This window comes from Balaenoptera acutorostrata, chromosome 1 (assembly GCF_949987535.1).
Source record: "Balaenoptera acutorostrata chromosome 1, mBalAcu1.1, whole genome shotgun sequence".
NCBI lineage: Eukaryota > Metazoa > Chordata > Mammalia > Artiodactyla > Balaenopteridae > Balaenoptera > Balaenoptera acutorostrata.
This window is the reverse complement of record NC_080064.1, coordinates 165065493-165078126: the sequence shown is the minus strand read 5'-3', so window position 1 is coordinate 165078126 and position 12634 is coordinate 165065493. Positions and strand designations below refer to the sequence as shown.

General features: G+C 44.5%; 1 protein-coding gene across 3 annotated transcripts in view; it reads left to right on the top strand.

Moving 5' to 3' along the window:
• The window catches only part of LBR (lamin B receptor), a 181659-nt gene that overhangs the window by 140121 nt on the left and 28904 nt on the right, over nt 1–12634 (top strand). The window contains exon 1 of one of the 3 annotated variants that reach the window (XM_057526774.1): nt 8317–8450. The exons of the other annotated variants lie outside the window; for them this stretch is intronic. The gene's annotated coding sequence lies outside the window, so the exon portion shown is untranslated. Of the gene's footprint in view, nt 1–8316; nt 8451–12634 lie in introns of those variants that run through there. 3 annotated transcript variants of the gene reach the window in all.

The following is a 12634-nucleotide window of genomic DNA, read 5'->3' as shown; positions in this document are numbered from 1 at the left end:
TTTTTGTGACATCAAATAGCCCTGCAGGGGGCTGGTTTTTTGTTGTCACAAAGAGCACAGCCTAAAAAGACAGCTGTGCAAACAGCAAGCAACTGATTGGGTGTGTTCACCACACTGTGCACAGCCCTGGTTGCCAGCAAAGGGGATGGATAATGAGGTCACATGATAAGTCCTAGCTTTCCTGGTGCCTACAGTTCATGAGCCAACACCCACATCAAGCCACCACTCTCACTGGGTATATAATTACTGGTTCTGAGGGGTGGGGCAGACTCACCACCAGCGACATCTTGTGCCCCGTCCCAACTCTCTGGGAACCAGCTGGGATTTCAGCTGCTCTTGCCTGGCCTCTCTTAGCCCCTTGTAGGTAACCATGGGCTCTGAGTCACTCTTGGTTTCTCTTCCCAGCTCTTCTCGCTTACTCCTTGTGTCAACCTGGCAAGTCAGCCAGCCCTTTTTTTCAGTTTCTTCACCTGCAAAATGGGTATAATGTTCCCACCTCATCGGACTATTGGAAGGATTAATAGAGCTATCTGCACACAAGATCCTGGCACTTAGTGGAGTCTTATTTTTATTTATTTTTTATTTTTTTAAGTAAATTTATTTATTTATTTGGCTGCGTTGGGCCTTCGTTGTGGTGCGTGCCCTTCTCATTGCGGTGGCTTCTCTTGTTGCGGAGCACAGGCTCTAGGCGCGTGGGCTCTGTAGTTGTGGTTCGCGGGCTCTAGAGCGCAGGCTCAGTAGTTGTGATGCACGGGCTTAGTTGCTCCGCGGCATGTGGGATCTTCCCGGGCCAGGGCTCGAACCCGTGTCCCGGGCTCGAACCCGTGTCCCCTGCATTTGCAGGCGGATTCTTAACCGCTGCACCACCAGGGAAGCCCTGAAGTTTTAATAAGTGTTAGGTAGATCACGCGTCTTTGTATTCGCAGATATTGGCTGGCCTGCAGTGGGTTGCCGCATTACTGTGCGCAGGACAGAGGGCAGGTCCAAGCACTGGCCTAACTCTTCACATTTCCCTATTTTTTCCTCCCCTCCAGTATATCCTTTAAAATAATCATGCCAGGATATACAACCCCAACTCCCACCGCTGAACACTTCTGTGGTGTGGCCCTGCATGCAGCCAGCAATCTGCCACCTCCCTCCCCAGGTGAGGGTACAGCACGCTGAGGGGCAGCGCCACTGGAGAGTGACTTGGGCAGATCCTGATAGTCAGGAAACTCTCTGAGCCAATAGGTCCACGTCACCATAGCAACCACGTCACCCCTCCAGGGTGGTACATTTTCTTCCTCTGTTCTTCTCATTCTTTCTTACCCTTTTTTTGTTCCCCCAAGTGTTTCTGTTTGTTTGTTTGTTTGGTTTGTTTTCTTATCCATCCAACAAATCTTTATACCATGAGCCTATACCAAGGCTAGGACACAAAGACCACTAAAATGATGAAACGGTGCACATCTTCAGTTTGGAGTTAGAGGCCAGCACACACGTCACGTTCACTGACGTGTGGTGATACCAGTTACGAGGGGGGACATGCCGCACTAAGTCTTTGTTAGCCAAGACATGCCCTTCTTCTGGCAGAGCTGGGCCTCATCCACATGTGACAGCCCTCCATCTACACCTGACAGCCCTCCCATCTATACTTGACAGCCCTCTGAGGGCTCTGGCCGGTCCAGGCAGGGCACTCTCTGCAATGCTCCCAAAAACATTTTGATGGACGGCCCTTTCCTCCTCCTTGGGACAAAGATGGTGCCTCCAGGTCCTGTCATGCTGGAGTGATTCTCATGTGAATCAAACCTTTTTTGTTCTTCCTATTTAGAAACTTGAAACAAAACAAAGGGGTTCAGATATTGTTTTATTCTCTCTGGACTCCTTAGGTGCATGACAAACAGAGAAGTTTCCAGCCCCTTTGCTTTCGGTTTCATCTGTTCACTGCGATAAGGTTCTAGAAGGGATCCTGAGCTGTGCATCACTTACCCGTGCCAAGAACCACACAGACATTCCAGACTTCTGCCTTGAAAGTGAACCTGGCAGTCCATCAACTTCTAGCTACTTTTTAAACATCCTCTGCTCCATCCTCTTGGTTTGTGGATTATAAATTGTTCTCTTCGTGGAAGAAGTAGCAGCAGAATTCTCCCCTGCCACAGCTGGCTGAGGCAGAGCCGGTAGAGGGAGCTCAGGGATGTCATTAATTATTAATTAAGTGTATTCAGAACTTCTAACACTTGGCACATGGGCAACGGAAGAAAACATTGAAAAATGATCCAAATCTTACCGACAGGGAGAGAAACTCATCATGAAACACTGCTGAGTTTGTGGCCAGACAAAGCAAGTTCATGTCAACCTGGGCATCGATGGCCATGTGATTTTCAGGAGCCCCAAGTCAGATTGCCAAACCTGGTGTGTACCACGTCCCACGTCCTCCTCTCTCTACCTGAGGTGAATGCTTTCTTTCTGGACCCAGATCATCCATCCTCAGTGAACACCGACCTGTTGGTAAGCTCTTAAAGGCCCTGGTGTGAACTCAGTGAGTATTCCTTGCCAAATCAACTTGAAGGCAGAGGACGAGGTAGAGGCCTTGGTTTGTATGTGGTGGGCAAGGAACATGCTCAAGTAATTTGAAAGACTTTCTTCATGGTCCCTGGCATTTTAGAATCACCTGGTGGTTGCAAAATCACCAGCAGTACAAGTATTTTGGGCAGGGGGAGGATATTGTTGGATTTGAGGTATTTCCAAACTCTAGGAAAGACATTTTTCCAATTTAGTTACTCTAAGCTGTTTTAGGGATGCCAAAGAACTTATCTGGTTATACAGTAGTCAGTCCAGTGTCACTGGTATCAGGGATTGGGTGATGATTTTCCAGCCCAAAGTGTTAATTCAGGGAACTGGAACCTCAGTCTCCCTCTTGTGGGAGGCTGTGTTCTGAACCATAGCTAGCTGGCTCCACTAACTTTTCCAGGCCGTCTAATTCCAGACTGCCATGTGGATCCTTGTTGGAAAGGCTTGTTCCTCAAAATCAGTGTGCTTCATCCCCCTTCCTGCTATGAACTTATATCTCATTTAGATAAACATAAAAATTCCAGGCACTGCTGGAATTTGTTGTAAAATTTGTTTTAAATTTTGTCTTCAAATTTCTTCCATCGTAAGAGTTTCATACATATTTGCTGAATGAATGGCTTAATAAATTAATGAATCAGAACTATTTAGTGATTGCTTATTGTTAAATTTAAACCTCACAACTGCGCTGTGAACGATGGGTATTATTTTCCCCATTTTATAGATAAACACTCTGAAGATAACATTTAAGGGCCTAAGGTCTGAAGTGTAGGTGGAGAGGGGAGGATTCAAGTGCAGGTCTCCCCGTCTCTGAAATCCACATTCTCCGTGGGACTCCGTCCTGCCAAATCAGTAATCCTCTGACTCTTTTAATCATGGGTTCTTGGAACTGAAAGGAAACCATCCTGCCTCTTAGTTATCATTTCCCTGTGTATATTCCAAAGGGTGATGTAACACTGGACTTTAAATGCTTATGTGTCCAAAAAGTTTACCCTGCAAAACATGTACAGCTAACATGCTTTTACTCTTCTCTTCCCTCCTCGGAAACCGGGCTGGTTAACTGTCGCTTCACCGGCCTCTACTCACACATTCACCAATGAAAAAATGTTTCCTTGCTTTGCAAAGGACAGTCCCATGAAAGAGGAAACATGTTGAAGCTCAATTCTCCTCCTCCTTGAATTAATTATCCTGAGATGAAAGTAACTTGAGGCAATAGGTTGCTTTTGTGTTAATTTACTCTTGTTAATATTTTATATTTTAGCTCTTCTCAAGTCATGTTTTCCTAAGGAAACAGGAAGAGTTTGTCGCTTACTTGCAAACATTTTTCTTGCCTTGGCCTAAAGAAGTTAGAAAAATTTTGATCTATACTATATACGACACTAACTGGTATTGTACTTAAAAAAAATGCATGACACAAATACCTCTTAGTCTCTTAGCGCAATAATTTTTAATCTAATGGGCATATCCTGAATCAAAATTTCCAGGGTGCCTTGTGTGGCTTGACAAACCATATATGATATTATAAAATATTTAAAAATCAAAAATATTTTTTAAATTATTTATTTATTTATTTATCCCACGAGGTATGTGGGATCTTTGTTCCCGACCAGGGACCTTACCTGTGCCCCCTGCATTGGAAGCATGGAGTCTTAACCACTGGACTGCCAGAGATGCCCCCATAAATGTTTATTTTATTAAAACATTGGTAGTACCACCTTACACCCCTTAGGATGGCTACCATCAAAAACAAACAAACCAAAAAACCCCAGAAAATAGCAAGCATTGGTGAGGATGTGGAGAAATTGGAACGCTTGTGCCCTGTGGGTGGTACACTGCGATGGAAAACAGTATGGAGGTTTCTGAAAAAATTTAACATAGAATTACCATATGATCCAGCAATTTTACTTCTGGATATATACCCACCCCCAAAATTGAAAACAGGAAGTCATATACCTCTACACCCGTATTCAGAGCAGCAATATTCACAATAGCCAAAAGATGGAAGCAACTCAGGTGTCCATCGATGGGTGAATGGATAAACAAAGTGTGGTATATACATACAATGGAATATCATTCAGTCTTAAAAAGGTAGCAAATTCTGACATATGCTACAATGTGGATGAACCTTGAGGACATTATTCAAAGTGAACTAAGCCAGTCACAAAAGGACAAGTACTTTGTGAATCCACTTATATGAGGTATATAGAATAGTCAAATTAATAGAGACAGAAAGTAGAATGATGGTTGCCAGGGACTGGAGAAAGGGGAAATAATTATTTAATGGGTACAATGAGTTTCAGTTTGGGAAGATGACAAAAGTTCTGGAGATGAATGGCGATGACAGTTGTACAACAATGTGAATGTACTTAATGCCACTGAACTGCACACTTAAAAATGGTTAAGATGAAAAGTTTTACGTTATATGTATTTTACCCCAATTAGAAAAAGAAACAAAAAAATTTGGTAGTATTTATAGATATTATTGAATATTATTAATGAGCAAAGGATTTTCAAAGTAACTGACAGGAATTTATATTGCCCTTTTGGATATAATAAAGAATAGGAGGAATTCCCTAATTTGACTTTATGATTTGAGAACATAAAGAAGGGCATCCTGTTAAATGCATGGTCAGCACTCTAGGACTATTTCACAAGCATATACATTGTCTAGTAGGCATATGCAAAGCAAAAGTGTGTTCAAGACATAGACCATTAAAAAAAAAAGGAATGTAAAGAGACCTGAGTAGCCTGCGTTGGCCAGTGGAAGGAGACCCAAAGGAAACTGGGGCCTCTCTCCTCTGATCAGGATTGGTGTCTTGGCCTTGACTTGTGGAGCAATAGGAGTTCTCTCTAGGGCCAACAGAATGAACACAGAGAACATCATGGAAAGTAAAACAGGAAAAAGAAGTGGAAATTAAAATAAAAGGAGGGCTGTATATTTGTAGAAATGACATTTTTGATGGGTGCTGCTGTTATGCTATCTTGAAGGTTAATGCTATGGGAAGGCTTATAATCTTGTACTTTTGGTACGTTACAAATGGAATCATTCTGAATGGTCCAAGATAAACTTTCCTTTGTTACAGTACATAGACAAAAGATTACTTTACTGAGATTTCAGAAATCTAAGTATGTAAAAACTATACTCATACAGGCAAAAATGGCATTTTGTTCCACAGTGTGACTTACCCTGGAGAAGACTCCAGTTCAGAGTACCACGACTTGCTTTGCTATAGCAGTGGTTATCTCTGGGATCCTAGCCTTCTGTATCAAACATAAACAAGCAAAGAAATATCTTAAGTAACTTAGTATGAAGATGCATTTTTTTTCTGCCAAACTATTCATGTCAAATAATATTTAGAGTTGTTTAATGGCTATTCAAGCTGATTCTGTACAGCTTTCAAATACATCTATATTGCAATTACATTTCATCTGTTTTAATAGATATAATATTCACATATATTGTTCGTCATTTATGTAGGTGTGTATTCTGAATAAAATAATACACTACTGTGCTCCCAATAGGTTTTAGGTTGTACAATCAGTTAGGATGCACTTGCTCAAGTAAAATGAAGAAATTTAAAAGAATTCTGCAAATCTGATCTTAAACATTCATCTCAAATATTTTATATCATTGCCCTCAGACATGTTTTAAGCAGATTTAATTGCACTGGATACTGTAGTAAATATACTACAAAGATTACAGTGACCCTGCTCTTGCTATCTCAAAGTGAATTTTCTAAGACAGCCCCTTAGAAGAAGGAAGGAAGAGGAAGACATACAGGCAATTTTACAGAGTCCAGAATTAGGGCATCAGAATTAAGAGTCATGGTGGAAAGGATCAAAAGTGGAGACAAGGGTAAGTTTGCACACCAGGTGTGTTCAGAGGAGCATAGTCACAGGGGTTCTGTGGCTATTAGGAATAGTTACTATCTTAGGTCCCCACATACCCACTACAGTGTTTTCATTTCTGTGTCATTTGCTGCAAAAAATGAGGTAGCACTAATACTATCTCACCTTAAGGGCTAAGATAACTGAGGCTGAGGGCTTTGCCAAAAATCACAAAGGTTTTCTGACTTTGAAGCTTGGTGTGCATTCCTATAGCTCAGATTTCCACCCAGGGCAAATTTGATGACAATGACAATTTGATGTCAGAATTTGTTCTAGGGAAAGTCTCGGATGAACTCATTCACACTGGATGTGAATGACAGAGAAAGCTCAATGTATTTTTTTTTTTCTTATTTTTGTAGTAGTAAACCTGGGTGTTTTGTAGTTATATAAGTGTGAGAAAATGAGAGCTCTTGCACCCAAAGCTGGGCTATAAATGGTAATGCCTACTTATTATAATTTAATGGATAGTGCTTCCAAAATAGAAATTCACTTAAATTTACCTAGTAAGTTAGGTTAACCTAGTAGTTGGGTTAAGAAATACTTTGATTAAAACCACACTGCAAAATGGGGAACCTCAATGGACTGCTTTAAACTCTTGGCCTCAAAGGAAGGAAACAAACTAACCAATAATGATAACTTGGAGAGAAAAAAAAGGTTTAGGATCCATAACAGATTCGGAGTTAACAATGTAATGATTCAGCATTTTGGAGGCCAAGTAAAACCAGACTTGTGGGATGCACGTCAAGTGGCATCTCACTGTGTACGGCACAGAATTTTCTCTTCCACGCCGCACGTTGTTGAATATCTTCTACCATATCTCTGCAGGACCTCCACTTAATGTTAATCCCCCTCCTCGGGCTTCCCTGGTGGCGCAGTGGTTGAGAATCTGCCTGCTAATGCAGGAGACACGGGTTCGAGCCCTGGTCTGGGAAGATCCCACATGCCGCGGAGCAACTAGGCCCATGAGCCACAACTACTGAGCCTGCGCATCTGGAGCCTGTGTTCCGCAATAAGAGAGGCCACGACAGTGAAAGGCCTGCGCACCGCGATTAAGAGTGGCCCCCACTTGCCACAACTAGAGAAAGCCCTCGCACAGAAATGAAGACCCAACACAGCCATAAATAAATAAATTTTAAAAAAAAATTTAAAAAAAGGCAGCCAAAAATAAATTAATTAAAAAAAAAAAATCCCCCTCCTCACAGCAGTCGGGCTGGAACGCTGCGAGCTGTAGGGAACCCTTGGACATTCTTCACCAACCCCCTCCCACCCACTGGCCCCACTGCCCCCAAGCTGCGGTCCAGGTCAGTTTCTACCGACGTGCAGCCATCGCCAAGACAAAGGAGCCCCAGATTGCCTTCGTAGCCACTGCTTGCCCTGGAGTCTTCTGGGTTTTTTGGTTTTTTTGTTTTTTTTTTAACACGGTAAGGAGAGCAGCAACAGTGTTTTAGCAAGAAGTACTTTCGGTCTCGGTCAGTTGATCTTTAGTTATCACTATGCAAATTTACTTTATAGCCCTTTTATATCTCCCGCCAAGCCACTTCACACACCAATTTCCCTACTGTGCATCGCCAGACAACTGTGGCGAGTGCCGGGAGGTAAAGGGCGGGGAATGCGCGCGGTCAGCGGGCTACGAGAGCGCCTGGGCGGCTGAGATAAGGCCCGGTCAAATACACCTCCTGGGCCGCTCCACGGCCAGACCCGCCAGGATCCTCTTCCCCCATCGCGGGCCTTGCCGCGGGGTGGGGCGGGGCGGGGCGGGGCGGACGCGCCATGTCGCAGAACCAATCGACAGCGCCGGGCACTATTCAAAAGGCCGAGGGGCCAATGGGAGCCCTGGGAAGCCAGACTGGGGGGCGGGGCGAGGAGAGGGCGGGGCCGGGGAAGCGCGCGCCCGGGCTGCGGGATCGCGGGGCGCGAGAGCGCGAGAGCCGGCAGTGTCGCGCGCGTGGAACCGTCGCCGGGTTTCTGCTCCGCAACTCTCCCGGAGCTGTTCGTGTTCCTGCCGGAGTCCGGAGCAGGTGAGCGCCCGTACCCCCACCCCGCTCCCCGCGGCGCAGTTTCCGAGGGGCCGGGGGGAGGCCCGCGGGGCGGGCGCGGCGGGTGGGCCGGGGTCCCTGGGCGCCGGGCCTGGCGCCGCGGCCTCGCCCTCCCCGCCTCCGAGTCGGTCCGGGCCGCTGCTGGCGAGGCTCAAGGTGCGCCCGGCCCGGCCAGCTGCGGAAATGGAGCTGCGGTTTTAAATTGCAGACGTTTCCCTCCATTTTGGACGCGCCGCGTCGGAGTAAAATGATGTTGGCTGGGGAGGATGTGTGGGTGGGTGACCCACCCCGGTCCCTTTGTCCCCGCCCTGCAGCACCAGCCCTCCCAAGCCGGCTCCGAGCGCCTTTTGACAGATTAGCGGGTGGCTTGGTGGGCCCTGCTCTCGGGGAGGCGGAAAAGGCGCGGCAGCCTGGCGGACAGGGAAGTGGGGTTGCAAAGTTGCCTTTAATTCTCGCTGGTTGTCACTGGCCTTGAGGGTCCAGGCCGTCTCTGTTCGGCGACTCTCCAGTGCTGGCTGCGCGCGTTGCATTCCCTCGCCCGGTGTTTCCGCACACTCAAGAAACGGGTACTTGGGCAGGTTTGCGTGCTCCAGCTAAAGCTCGATCCTATTTTTTCATCTTTTTAAAGGCTTAAAAAAAATTCTTCGTAATGACACCTTCCGACACTCGCAAGGGACACTTAGCGCTTGATGGCAGAGGGCCTGGTTCCAGGCGGTTCATCAAAATGATTGCACGGTCTGGTCGGGAGTTAGGCTGTGGATACTCAGAACGACCCAGTAGATACATTGGACAGCGCGTGGACAGTGCAAGGGTTCAGCCTGGAGCGAGCGAGCTTGCTCACCTGCTGTGACGGGCATGCACCCGGCCGGAGCCCAGCTACATCCACGCTCCTGGTCCCAGCCCTCAGGGACCTTGCAAATAAATACGTGCAAATCTGTAATTACACTTTGTAGCAACTGCCGTGGAGGAAAGGGGTGTGTGTGTGTGTGTGTGTGTATGTGTGCTCATTTAGACTGGGCACCAAGTCCAGTTTAAGTTTAGTTTCTGAGAGCTGTCTAGGGAGGAGGGAAAAGAGTGAGTAGGAGGGGAATTATTGTTACCTTCAGTTCTTTGTATTGCTTAGGGGAAAAGTCGGGCCATGCCACCTCTACAGCCAAGAAGGTGGCGTTTCTTCTGCATCCTGCGACAGGGGCAGGAGGTAGGCCAGGGGTTCCTGTTTGGGTTTTGCCTGGCAGGCCAGCCTTGGGCCCAGGTGTTGAAGAGGGAAGCTGTCAAACTTCATTTGAGCTTCCCTTTCTCTGCCACGTTTAGACTAACTTGGGAAAGTGAGGAAAGATGACCAAAGGCCTCTGTAACACTGCGATCAGCAGAGAATAGCACATCTGTTGTGCTGATATACAGTAACATATTGGAGCCGATATGTGTGGGGATTCCAGTGCCAATTGACACTGAAGTTAGCAAGCATGTGGCTTAATAGAGAAAAGCCTGAGGGTCCCCATGTTTCCACTGCTAATGGGGAATGAAGACATTGTGTTCAGTAAACAAAATCTTTCTTTGCCAACCTACTTGGCTAAAACCTCCCTTCTGAGGGAGGCCTATCCCTGCGTGTTTTGACTCCATCAGGTGAGCATAGTGATGTGCACAAACGTCCTGGGGTTTTTCTGTCCTACCTGGCGAATTTACTCTTGCAGAGTTAGGATGTGATGCACGGTGTGACACTTGTGTGTGGATCTCGTGCAAAGTGGAGGTGCACGTAATGCCGGTGGTTTCAGCTTTTGGAACATTTGTGTGTGAGATAGTGGTCTCCTAAGGAGCGTGCTGGTTTGTTCCTATTTTTTCTTTTTTTCAGCCATTATATGGAAGAGCGTTATCGAGTCCTAATTCCTAATTCTTTTTTTAAAAATGTTTAGAGACCTAACAGATATCCACCAGCTATCTTAATTTGTTTAACCCCAAATATTTAATTGATAACAGAAAAACCTCTTTGGCACTGACCTGTGTCCAGTATTGCACAGATACTGTGTGTGTGGTGTAAATAGGTACAATGGAAAGATGACAATAAATGAATTTTCTGAAAAGGACAGAATCTGCTCAAGGGCCTTTTAAAAAATCTAGGTGTCCCCCAAGTCCTGAGGGCCTGTGTTTCAAAAGTTTATAAAGAGTTGTTTGAAACTCGGATGGCATCTTCACGTAGAAAGATGTAATTGCCTTCTGCCAACCCTGGTTGACCAATGTCAGAGAACTAGTACTAATAGTACTAGTGGTTTGATTTTAGGGGGTCCGAGGAGAAGGAGGGGGCACGAGAGAAGGAGGGCACATTTCCTTCCTCTTTCTTAGTGTTTGGAGGCTCAGAGCTAAATGTTGAAATAGGCAAAACTTGCTGTTGTCACCTTCCTTTTTTGTGCCCCTCCTCCGGGTCCCAAGGTGTCCACCGCCCTCTGCTTCCCAAGTGCCCCTCACGTGACTCCTCAGCCAGGTGTGACTTCATTCCCAGAGTGTCTGGGGTCCCCCCCAGACCCCCCCAAGCCCAAACCTTCTCATTAACCCAGTGATGCTATCTCAGGTAGGTTTGGGAAGAAAGCCATCTCTTGTACCTAATGTGTAATCACCACCTAAGTCTTTGTGTTTTCTTTCATCTACTGACCTAGCTCCTATCTATCTAAGCAAGTGAAGCTTGTGAAGTTTTTTCCTCAGGCGATTAACAGTGAAGAAATGTGGTGCTTGGGAAAGACTTTTTCTCAGGAGGGGTGTGGTAATCTTTCTCCTTTCTTAACTCTGGAGAGTCTTCAGAAGTTCTCAAGCGTTGTTTTTTGTTGACAGGAGCCGGGTGAGGAATGTATCTTTATATGCCCAGAGGATATTTCGGGAATTGCTTAGTCGGTGGGATGAGGGTGATGTAGGGAGAGATTTTTCTGTCGTACTGTCTGCTTTTTAGACGAGGCCCAGCTAGTTCAGTTGGTGTTGCAGCTGTCGGCAGGTGCTGGTTTTGTCCTGTGGAAATGTGAATCTGCTGGTCCAAGGAGGGAGAAACATTACTACCTAAGAGCTTGAAGCACCCAGCAATCAGTTGATGTTTGAAAAACAGGCCTCATGTAAGTGGCAATTCCTGCAGATTGCTTGTGGCTTCTTAGAGTGTTGTTTTTATACCAGGCTTCATGGGCCATGTTTTGGTTCAATGGAGAAGAAGGTTATAACCGGGGGTTGATGTCTGCTGTAGGTTTTTTTTTTTTTTTTTTTTTTCACACACACACACTGTATTTTATTTTTACAAGAGATAAATAGACTGACACCAAGCATTGTACATGGATGACCACAACAAAAGCAACAATGATTGCAATTACCAAACATGAAACACACTCATACTATGTCATAATATTGACATTCAGTCCAGTAATCCTCCACTGTAACAACTCCTTTACTTTGCAGTGAAAATTGATTTGTATATTCTTTGCCTCTGAGTCCTTGTGGGATTTTTTTTTTTTTAATTCAGACAGAAAGTCACAAAAATTATACTCATCCTCATCAGTTCACTCAGTCCCATGTAATTAATTTTTTTTTTCATCTTGATCTTTTGTTAGCACTTTTATGAGTTCATCAGTTTTTCATTAGAGTTCTGAAAATGCTTATTCATTCAGTTCAGCAGTACAGACAGTTACCAGAAACCTGTACTTGTCAGAGTCTTTTCCATGAATTTCTTGAAGATGAAACCCTTTTATAGGAACATATTTGCAAAATCATCAGAGTACAACCAGAACTGTCTGTAAATGACAAAAGACTTAAAAATGACCACGGTTAAAGATTTGATGAAAGTTCATAATAATGCAGTTGACAAGAAAATTAGTTATTTCTGAGATATACATTTTAAAATAATAACTAGGATTATGACTTATAACATTATACCAGAACATATAAGATTTTTAGAAATATCATGTAATGTCTGAAACATTTATATTAACATATTTCCATACATATTTCCATACAAATACAAATATAAGATTTTTAGAAATTTCATGTAATGTCTGAAACATTTATATTAACATATTTCCATACATATTTCCATACAAATACAAATATAAGATTTTTAGAAATTTCATGTAATGTCTGAAACATTTATATTAACATATTTCCATACAAATAACCCAATGAAAGTTTAGTATTAGTTGTTT